This window comes from Bos grunniens, chromosome 7 (genome assembly GCF_055505025.1).
Source record: "Bos grunniens cultivar Pamir isolate PY7600 chromosome 7, Bosgru_T2T1.0, whole genome shotgun sequence".
NCBI classification, from domain to species: Eukaryota; Metazoa; Chordata; class Mammalia; order Artiodactyla; family Bovidae; genus Bos; species Bos grunniens.
The window spans coordinates 105,038,662-105,050,783 of record NC_141171.1 but is presented as its reverse complement, the minus strand read 5'-3'; the positions used below and the strand labels follow the sequence as shown (position 1 = coordinate 105,050,783).

General features: G+C 37.8%; 1 long non-coding RNA gene across 1 annotated transcript in view; it reads left to right on the top strand.

Annotated features, from left to right (window-relative positions):
* Positions 1-12,122, top strand: part of LOC147370077 (uncharacterized) — a 121,967-nt gene that overhangs the window by 92,900 nt on the left and 16,945 nt on the right. The gene's annotated exons all lie outside the window — the stretch shown is intronic.

Below are 12,122 nucleotides of genomic sequence, written 5' to 3'. Positions count from 1 at the left end.
CAAAAAAACCCTAACAGCTAAAGTAATCTTGGAAAACTTGAACGAAGCTGGAGGTATCATTTTTCTCATGGCAAACCACACTATGAAACTAGAGTAGTCTAAACATTATAACACTGGTGCAATGGACACATGGGTTAATGGGACAGAATGGAGCACTCAAATGTAAACCCACACTTTTATGGCCAATTAATTTACTACAGTGGAGGCAAGAATGTGTACTAGGGAAAACATTTCTTTAATAAATGATGTTGGAGGCTAACCAAAAAGGACTTATTGTGCAGCATTGGGAGCTCTGCTCAATATTATGTAACAACCTAAGTGAGAATAACAATTTGAAATAGAATAGGTACGTGCTTCTGTATAACTGAATCACTTTGCTGTATATCCCAAACTAGTACACCATTGTTAATCAGCTATATTCTAATATAAAATAAAAAAAGCAAACACACTTTATTTGAAGATGGGAATCAATAGGTTCTCTCAAGTGCTGAACAGTTAAAGAAAATGATGTTAAAAAACTAGGCAGTACAAAGAATAAAAATAGAGCACTTTCTGGGCTTCTCTGGTGGCTCAGACGAAAGAATCCACCTGCAACCCTGGAGATCTGGGTTCGATCCCTGGATTGGGAAGATCCCCTAGAGAAGGGCATGGCAACACACTCCAGTATTCTTGCCTGGAGAATCCCTGTGGACAGAGAAGCTTGGTGGGCTACAGTCCAGAGGGTCACAAAAAGTCAGACATGACTGAGAGACTGAGCACAGCACAGAGCACTTTCTTATAACATATGCAAAAATAAACTTGAATTAAAGACCTAACTGTAAGACCCGAAACACTCAAACTCACAGAAGAAAGCACAGGCAGTAATCCTTGGCTTTGGTCTTCACGGTATTTTTTTTTTTTTTGCCATGTTTCTTTAGGCAAGGGCAACAAAAGCAGAGAAAAGCAAAACAGACCATATTAAAGTAAAAAGCTTTTTACAGTGAAGAAAATAATCATCAGAATGAAAGGTGATCTACTGAATGGTAGAAGATATTTGTTAATTATGTCTGATAAGGGATTAATGTCTAAAATATATAAAGAACTTATACAACACAATATTTAAAAAACAAGATTGAAAAATATTTCCTTCAGAACTGGATGTTCAAGTTGGCAATAGAAATTTACTTAGTTTTCAAAGGTTGTTGACATCACATAGTATTAGAACAAAGAATAAAAACTGAATAGAAATTTTGCTAAGACATACAGATGGCCAACAGGCACATGAAAAGATGCTCAACTAATCATCAGAGAAATGCAACTCAAAACCACAATAAGATCCTACCTCATACCTGCCAGAATGGTGATCAAAAGGGCAACATATTACAAGTGCTGGCAAAGATGTAAAAAAAAGGGAACCCTTCTGCACTGTGGATGGTAAAGTAAATTTGTACGGCCACGATGAAAAGTACTATGGAGGGTCCTTAAAAAAATTAAAAATGGAACTAGCACACGATCCAGTTCAGCAAGTCCACTTCCACTGAGTTTCTATCTGAGGAAAACAAAACCACTAATTTAAAAAGAAAAAGACACCCCAGTGTTAACTGCAGTGTTATTTACAACAGCCACAAAGGGGCACAACCTGGGTGTCCATGTGCCCATGACTGGTGAACATACAAAGAACACATGATACACACACACATGCACACACACACAGTGTAACATTCAGTTCAGTTCAGTCACTCAGTCGTGTCCGACTCTTTGCGACCCCATTAATCGCAGCACGCCAGGCCTCCCTGTCCATCAACAACTCCCAGATTTCACTCAGACTCACGTCCATCGAGTCAGTGATGCCATCCAACCATCTCATCCTCTGTCATCCCCTTCTCCTCTTGCCCCCAATCCCTCCCAGCATCAGAGTCTTTTCCAATGAGTCAACTCTTGGCATGAGGTGGCCAAAGTACTGGAGTTTCGGCTTTAGCATCATTCCTTCCAAAGAAATCCCAGGGCTGATCTCCTTTAGAATGGACTGGTTGGATCTCCTTGCAGTCCAAGGGACTCTCAAGAGTCTTCTCCAACACCACAGTTCAAAAACATTCATTCTTCGGCTGTCAGCTTTCTTCACAGTCCAACTGTCACATCCATACATGACCACTGGAAAAACCATAGCCTTGACTAGAAGGACCTTTGTTGGCAAAGCAATGTCTCTGCTTTTGAATATACTATCTAGATTGGTCATAACCTTCCTTCCAAGGAGTAAGAATCTTTTAATTTCATGGCTGAAGTCACCATCTGCAGTGAATGAACCTTTGTCATTTGGAACAACACAGAAGGACCAAAAGGCTATTATACTAGGTAAAATAAGTCACATAGAGAAAGACAAATGTCATATGACCTCACTTAAAGGTGGAATCCAAGAAACAGGACAAATGAACAGAAGAACCAAACAAAACAAGCTCATGGACACAGAGAGCAAATTGGTAGTTACTGGGCAAGGGAGGAGTTGGGCAGTATGTGAGTAGGTGAAATAGATGAAGGGCATTAAGAAGTACAAACTTCCAGTTATAAAATAAATAAGTCACAGGGATGGAACGTGCACCATAGGGAATGGAATCGGTAGTATCATAGTAACTTTGTATGGTGACAGATGGTAACTAGATCTACCCTGGTAATCGTTTTGTAATATATAAAATATTAAATCACTATGCTGTACTAAGTGTTAAAGTGTTAGTTACCCAGTCACATCTTGGACTCCTCGATACCACATGGACTGTAGCCTGCTAGGCTCCTCTGCTTTGTCAGACAAGAACCCTGGAGTGAGTAGCCTTTCCCTTCTCCAGGGGATCTTCCTGACTCAGGGATTGAACCCATGTCTCCTGCATTGCAGGCAGATTCTTCACCATCTGAGCCACCAGGGAAGCCCGAAGGTAATATGATATTGTAAGTTCATTATGTTTCAATATGATATAAATAAATAAGCATTTACAACATCAGATTCTGTAGCATAATAATTGAATAAACATTGAAATTTCTCTGATGGCCCTTTTTGCTTCCTCATTGTTTTCTCTTTGAACTTTAAAATCAATTAGCTTCTAATTAAAATAAATAAATTTAAATTAAAAAAATAAATCATACTCCTCATCTACAGTTCTCTTACTGTCATCCTCTGTGTTAAGACAGTGGAAAAGGAAAGTGAAGGAAGTGCACGCAGAACAATCAGCCAAAGTAAACACAGTTGGGACCTTAGTTCTAACTCAAAGGAACCCAGCTCAGATTTGCCAAAAAGACAAGCAATCTTAAAACATCATGTATATTATAATATGTGAAACAGATCGCCAGTCCAGGTTTGATGCATGAGACAGGGTGCTCAGGGCCGGTGCACTGGGATGACCCTGAGAGATGGGGTAGGGAGGGAGGTTGGAGGTGGGGGTTCAGGATGGGGACACGTGTTTACCCATGGCTGATTCCTGTCAATGTATGGCAAAACCACTACAGTACTATAAAGTAATTAGCCTCCAATTAAAATAAATAAGTTTAAAAAAAAAGAGTATCTCACAAACTGTACTAACATTGACTAACATAAAGTCTACTCTGAAGATGTAGAGGAGTCACCACAATTTATAGCATTGCAAAAATAAAATAATAAACATGGATTAACTATTGGACTAGATGTTCATATTGTCCGTTGGAAGTTGGCAACCATGGCCAGACTTTATCATTCTACTTTTTTCCTCTTGAGGGGCATTCTACCTGATCACCACATTGAATACCAAATTCACTTTAAAATTTGAAGTACGTATTGGTGCACTCACATCCTAATTCTGAATTGAGGCATGGTAATTTATAAATATCCCCAAAGCAAGAGAAAATACATCATACGGAAATCATATCTAAGTTGGGAAAAACAGGAAAGGAACTAACATTTCTTTTTGACATCTAGAAACAGGATTTAATCCTAACAAAAGCTGTGCTTTAAGCCTTTTCTAGCTAAACTTAGCAAATAAGAAACTGTTAATGAATTATCTTACTGTTCCTTCACAAACCAATCAATAGTAACTCCTTCCCTCTAAAGATAATTAAAGTTGATCTAATTAGATTGCTTTCACTTACAAACATCTTGTAAATAAAGTTAATTTATTATCACAGCTAGTTCACCTATGGGGATTATTGTACCATAATAATGGAATTTTTGCTATAAATCTTACAACAAACTATGTACAGATATCTGATATTTTCGCTTAAAACTTGATTTTTATTGGCTATGAGATATAAATCATAAATAAATCTCATTATCTGTGGCACTAGGGCACTTGGGCAAAGACATCCAATTAATGTTAGGCAACTATGTATGAATATTTTAGTGTATTACTTAATAATATATACAATGTTTTATATTCATATAATGAACTGTAAAGAATTACTGTACACATAATCTGACTGTTATAATCAAAGTGAAAGATAAAGAAACTTAAATTTGAAATATTTATGTGTGTTTTTTTTTTTATGCTTTCAACTATTTAATAAAGACTCGATGTTTTATGGAGAAGACAATGGCAACCCACTTCAGTCCTCTTGCCTGGAAAATCCCCTGGATGGAAGAGCCTGGTGGGCTGCAGTTCTTGGGGTCGCGAAGAGTCAGACAAGACTGAGCGACTTCACTTTCACTTTTCACTTTCCTGCATTGGAGAAGGAAATGGCAACCCACTCCAGTGTTCTTGCCTGGAGAATCCCAGGGATGGGGGAGCCTGGTGGGCTGCCGTCTATGGGGTCGCACAGAGTCGGACACGACTCAAGCGATGCAACAGCAGCAGCAGCAAGATTTTATTCTGCATTTACTATGTTGGTTAATAGTTTATGGTAGTGGACTATAATTATAATGGCACAATACGTAGGATATTAATTTAGAGTTTAATTGACTTGTGGGCAGATTATAGCCAAGAGATTAAACATTTCTTTGATGCTGTTACATGAGCAGAGCAGGGAATCCCCCAAATCTGTCACTATTGCAATGCCATCCATGAACACATAGCACGAGACATATTTATTTTCTTCAAAATGATTAAAAATAATGTATATCTATTTGCAAAGTTTTTCAATTTTCCTATGTGTTTCCCATTTCCTTTGCTCAATATTGCTACTTGTATCTAAGAACTGCAGCTTGGAAAAATTTCCCTTTTTCCTGAAATTAATGTGAAAGCACTTTTAGTGAGGGAATTTTGATACAAAAAACTTGCAAGATTTTAACTTTGGTTGTACCTTCATTTATAAATTAATGTTAACGATAGTTATTTAATTTTACATTCTCTACTGAAGCGTTTGTTCCGTATTCTATTTTTTTGTTGGTTCAAAGTTTTCTTTGTACTACTTTCTCACTCCTTTATAAGAAATGTGTCCTTTTAAAATCTGTTTTTTATAATAGTTTAATAGATTTTTATTTATCTTATTTTTGCTTATCTGCTTGGTATCTGTCTTCCTCAATCCAATACTTAATTATTTATGAGAAGCTCTTAACTTTAATCTCATTGATTATATTTTTTGCCTCCTCTCTCTTTTTTGTCCTTCAGAAACTAGCTTCAGTTAAGTTCAGTCCCAGGTCATGTCCAACTCTTTGCGAGCCCATGGGCTGTAGCATGCCAAGCCTCCATGTCCATCAACAACTCCCAGAGCTTGCTCAAACTCATGTCCATTGAGTCCGTGATGCCATCCAACCATCTCATCCTCTGTTGTCCCCTTCTCCTCCCACCTTCAATCTTTCCCAGCATCAGGATCTTTTCAAATGTCAGTTCTTCACATCAGGTGGCCAAAGTATTGGAGCTTCAGCTTCAGCATCAGTCCTTCCAATGAACATTCAGGACTGATTTCTTTTAGGATGGACTGGTTGGATCTCCTTGCAGTCCAAGGGACTCTCAAGAGTCTTCTCCAACACCACAGTTCAAAAGCATCATTTCTTCAGTGCTCAGCTTTCTTTATAATCCAACTCTCACATCCATAGATGACCACTGGATAAACCATAGCTTTGACTAGACAGACCGCTGTTGGCAAAAGTAATGTCTCTGCTTTTTAATATGCTGTCTAGGTTGGTCATGACTTTCCTTCCAAGGAGCAAGTGTCTTTTAAGTTCATGGCTGCAGGCACCATCTGCAGTGATTTTGGAGCCCCCCAAATGAGGTCCGTCACTGTTTCCCCATCTATTTGCCATGAAGTAATGGGACCAGATACCATGATCTTAGTTTTCTGAATGTTGAGCTTTAAGCCAGATTTTTCACTCTCCTCTTTCACTTTCAAGAGGCTCTTAATTCTTCTTCACTTTCTGCCATAGGAGTGGTGTCATCTGCATATCTGCGGTTATTGATATTTCTCCTGGCAATCTAGATTCCAGCTTGTGCTTCATCCATTCTGGCATTTCTCATGATATACTCTGAATATCAGTTAAATAATCAAGGTGATAATGTACAGCCTTGATGTACTCCTTTCCCTATCTGGAACTGGTCTCTCCTTCCAGGTCCAGTTCTAACTGTTGCTTCCTGACCTGCATACACGTTTCTCAAGAGGCAGGTCAGGTGGTTGGTATTCCCATCTCTTTAAGAATTTTCCACAGTTTGTTGTGATCCACACAGTCAAAGACTTTGGCATAGTTAGTAAAGATGATGTAGATGTTTTTCGGGAACTCGCTTGCTTTTTCCATCATCCAGTGGATGATGGCAATTTGATCTCTGGTTCCTCTGCCGTTTCTAATCCAGCTTGAACATTTGGAAGTTCACTGTTCACATACTGTTGAAGCCTGGCTTGGAGAATTTTTGGCATTACTCTACTAGGCAATGCCAAAGAATGCTCAAACTACCGCACAATTGCACTCATCTCACATGCTAGTAAAGTAATGCTCAAAATTCTTCAATTTTGAGTTCCAATTAGGAAAAGGAGTACGTCAAGGCTGCATATTGTCACCCTGTTTATTTAACTTATATGCAGAGTACATCATGAGAAATGCTGGACTGAAACAAACACAAGCTGGAATCAAGATTGCCAGGAGAAATATCAATAACCTCAGATATGCAGATGACACCACCCTTATGGCAGAAAGTGAAGAGGAACTCAAAAGCCTCTTGATGAAAGTGAAAGTGGAGAGTGAAAAAGTTGGCTTAAAGCTCAACATTCAGAAAATGAAGATGATGGCATCCGGTCCCATCATTTTATGGGAAATAGATGGGGAAACAGTGTCAGACTTTATTTTTTGTGGCTCCAAAATCACTGCAGATGGTGATTGCAGCCATGAAATTAAAAGACGCTTACTTCTTGGAAGGAAAGTTATGACCAACCTAGATAGCATACGCAAAAGCAGAGACATTACTTTGCCAACAAAGGTTCATCTAGTCAAGGCTATGGTTTTCCCTGTGGTCATGTATGGATGTGAGAGTTGGACTGTGAAGAAGGCTGAGTGCTGAAGAATTGATGTTTTTGAACTGTGGTGTTGGAGCAGACTCTTGAGAGTCCCTTGGACTGCAAGGAGATCCAACCAGTCTATTCTGAAGGAGATCAGCCCTGGGATTTCTTTGGAGGGAATGATGCTGAAGCTGAAACTCCAGTATTTTGGCCACCTCACGCTAAGAGCTGACTCATTGGAAAAGACTCTGATGCTGGGGGGGGGATTGGGGGCAGGAGGAGAAGGGGACTACAGAGGATGAGATGGCTGGATTGTATCACTGACTCAATGGACTTGAGTCTGAGTGAACTCCGGGAGTTTGTGATGGACAGGGAGGCCTGGCATGCTGCGATTCATGGGGTCACAAAGAGTCGGACATGACTGAGGGACTGAACTGAAATGAACTTACTAGCTTGTGAGGTGAGTTCAGTTGTGTTGTACTTTGAAACTAGCTAGCCCTTGTAAAATCTATTACACTTTTCACTCTGTCTTTCATGAGACCCAAACTTTTCTTCATTGCTACAATCTATTTTGAGCCTCTGTGCCTCTTTATATGTATTTTCTCTTTTTGTTTAGTCTAATATTTTAATCTTTCATTTACTATTTGAATATTAATTAATTCCAAAAATATTATGTCTTATTTTCAGTTCAGTTTGATCATGTTTTATTTCTTATTTCTTAGTAATGTCTGTTTCATAGTTTATATATAAAATATTAATATTTTCATTTTGTAAGTTTGATTTTTGTAGGGCTTTTTCTAGCTGATTCTCATTGAGTTTGTAATTTTCCTGATATTTTCCATAACTTTGTATCTATTGATTACTATTATTTTCTTTCTTGTGTGTGTGTGTGTGTTTTTTTTTTTTTTCCTATTCTTTCTTGGACATCATTAAACTTGGACTTTTTTCTGTGAAAAATCTTTAAATTGTAGGTTTGAAACAGGTTTTCCAGCTAAGTTTTGCTTTGGCTTCTATCAGACTCCCAGGGACACTACAAACCCAAGATCACTGTGAATGTGCTGGTCAGCTCTCAGTTTTCAAGCCCCACAAGTAGAGTAAATATCTGTGGTTGGGAGCTCTCAGGGGAGGCTTGTTAATTTTTTAAATTCTTAATTTAAGGCAAAAGTCAAAATAGGCAATTTTCTCAACAGTTTCATCCATAGAGTAGATTTCTTACTACTTTGCCGCTGAGAGCATGATGCTTAGATAAGTCTAGCTGTATGGCAGGATCTCCAAACATACCTTCCACCTTGCAGGTGTCCTCAGTTGATCTCTTGTTCCTCATGAAAACTCATGGTCTTGACTGCCAGGGATCAGTAGATGCCCCCGTGGACTGCCTGTCTGATACTCGTCTACCTTTCTGAATTCATGCTATCATGAATAATATGACATTACATCTAATTTCCAAAGATTTCCATGACTCTTCAGTTCATTCAAGTATTCTGTTACTTAAAACATATTTTGTCTTGCCCTTAGCAATATCTTGAGAAACCTATATGCAGGTCAGGAAGCAACAGTTAGAACTGGACATGGAACAACAGACTGGTTCCAAAGAGGAAAAGGAGTACATCAAGGCTGTATATTGTCACCCTGCTTATTTAACTTATATGCAGAGTACATCATGAGAAATGCTGGACTGGAACAAAAACAAGCTGGAATCAAGATTGCCGGCAGAAATATCCAATAACCTCAGATATGCAGATGACACCACCCTTATGGCAGAAAGTGAAGAGGAACTAAAAAGTCTCTTGATGAAAGTGAAAGAGGAGAGTGAAAAAGTTGGCTTAAAGCTCAACATTCAGAAAACGAAGATCGTGGCATTCGGTCCCACCACTTCATGGGAAATAGATGGGGAAACAGTGGAAACAGTGTCAGACTTTATTTTGGGGGGCTCCAAAATCACTGCAGATGGTGACTGCAGCCATGAAATTAAAAGACGCTTACTCCTTGGAAGGAAAGTAATGACCAACCTAGAGAGCATATTCAAAAGCAGAGACATTACTTTGCCAACAAAGGTCCGTCTAGTCAAGGCTATGGTTTTTCCAGTAGTCATGTATGGATGTGAGAGTTGGACTGTGAAGAAGGCTGAGCACTAACGAATTGATGCTTTTGAACTGTGGTGTTGGAGAAGACTCTTGAGAGTCCCTTGGACTGCAAGGAGATCCACCAGTCCATTCTGAAGGAGATCAGCCCTGGATGTTCTTTAGAAGGAATGATGCTAAAGCTGAAACTCCAGTACTTTGGCCATCTCACGCGAAGAGTTGACTCATTGGAAAAGACTCTGATGCTGGGAGGGATTGGGGGCAGGAGGAGAAGGGGACCACAGAGGATGAGATGGCAGGATGGCATCACTGACTCGATGGACGTGAGTCTGAGTGAACTCCGGGAGTTGGTGATGGACAGGGAGGCCTGGCTGCTGCGATTCATGGGGTTGCAAAGAGTCATACACGACTGAGCGACTGAACTGAACTGAAGCAATATCTTTGAACTCACCAGTTGGCTATTCTAGTAAAAATGCTACTCTAAATTACACTTAGGAAAAATAGAGGCACTTCCAAAAGCATGTATCTCTGTGCTTCTTAAAATTCTTCTAATACCTGGGATATGTGCAACATCTATTGAAATGTAGGAACAATAATGTGGTTTGGTCTATGTTGTAGTTCCATCACTAACCAGATATTTGAACTTTGAGAAAATAGTAAAATTTTGGAATTCACGATTTCATTACTTATAAAATTGAAAAAAAATAGTATTTAATATATTCTTGTAATTATAAAATAGTCTTATTTCTGTTAAATTATTAGTACTGGCCATGGAACATAGTAAGTGATCAATTATAACTCAATGATTTATTTAAAGGATACTTATTTTTTTCTATCTATGTTTAAGGTATTCTTTTCTGATATGGTGAATACACAAATGAATAATATAGGCACATACCCTAAACTCATGAAAATACAATGAACTAACAAAAAAGTAAATATATTGTATATACCAGAGTTGCCACATGTTATATTATAGAGAAGAATAGCAAAATTATGCTGGATAAGAGATAGAGAGTAACTATAAAGGAGAAAGAATATATTTTACATAAAGTGGTTATGGGAAAATTTTCTCTCAGGGTGAAAGAGTCTGGATTATGCCATGTATTATAAATACTGGAGTTCCTACTTTATTCTATTTTGTCATGGAGAAACTACAGGAGAACATTCAGCATAGAGATGACAGAATCCATTTTAAGTTTTACAGAGATCAATCTTACTGTTCTGAAGGAAATAAAATGTGGATTAGCCAAAAAGTTCCTTTGTTTTTTCAAGGAAGACTAAAAGACATATTCTTCATTTTCACCAAGAAGTTTATTGAACAACATATTCATTGTTTTGTTCCAATACCTCTTGAAGTTTCTGGCAACTTCATAATTTCATCTTCTCCAGACTTTTTATTTTTTTGATCAAAGAGCCATTCCAGGTACCTTTTAGAGTCTTCCAGGTAATTGAAATATTTTTCATTAAGGCAGTTTTTTAAAGACTGAAAGAAATCGACATATGAAGATGCAATGTCTGGTGAATAAAGCAGATGAATCAGAACTTCCCAGCAAAGCTGTAAGTTTTTGCCTGATCATTAAAGAAGCATGTGGTTTTGAGTTTTCCTTATGGAAGATTATCCTCTTTTATTGACTAATTCTGGATGCTTTTCACTGAGTTCTACCTTCTATTGATCTAATTGGCAGCAGTACTTGTTGGAATTAATTGTTTGCTTTTCCATAAGAAGCTCATAATAGAGGACACCCTTCCAATCCCATCATATACACAACATCACACTCTTTGGATGAAGACTACCTTTGATGTGATTGTTGATAGCTCATTTTGCTTGACTCAGAATCTCATTCCACATTATTGTAAAATATTCACTTTTAATCTCCCATCACAATTTGTTTTAAAAATAGAATGTTTTCTTTATGTTTATGTGGAAAATCACATGTGGAATTTCAGTTAAGTTTCTTTTGCTTAACTTATACGGAGCCCAACATCATATAAATACAATCAACTACATGCAAATGATTTTGAAAGCTTGACTTGAATATTTTGAGTATGTTGGCTATCTCCCACATGGCATAATATTGATTTTTCTCAACTAATGTCTCGATTTGATTGCTATCAAATTCAACTAGTCTATCTGACCGTGGAGCATTATCTAGCACAAAATCTCCAGCATGAAACTTCATCAATCTCTTTTAACACATTGGATCAGTCAGAGCACCTTTCTATATATGGCACAGAACTTTTTTTTTTTTTCTTGGCATTCACTTGTCCTTTTACCTTTCTTAAATAATAAAGCATAATATGCCAAAATGTTACTTTTTTCTTTCATCTTCACTATTAAAATGGCTACAGAAAAAATCTCCAATTCTGATACATTTTTATATGCATGCTGATATAACAGTTATCAAAATATAATTAACAAAATTGTTTGGAATGAAGTTAAAATCATCATAGTCAACAAAAGAGTCTGAAATGCAGTACTTAGATGTAATCTCAAAAACTATGGAATGATCTCTGTTCATTTCCAAGGCAAACCATTCAATATCACGGTAATCCAAGTCTATGCCCTGAACAGTAATGCTGAGGAAGCTGAAGTTGAATGGTTCTATGATGACCTACAAGACCTTCTAGAAGTAACACCCCAAAAAGATACCCTTTTCATTATAGGGGACTGGAATGAAAAAG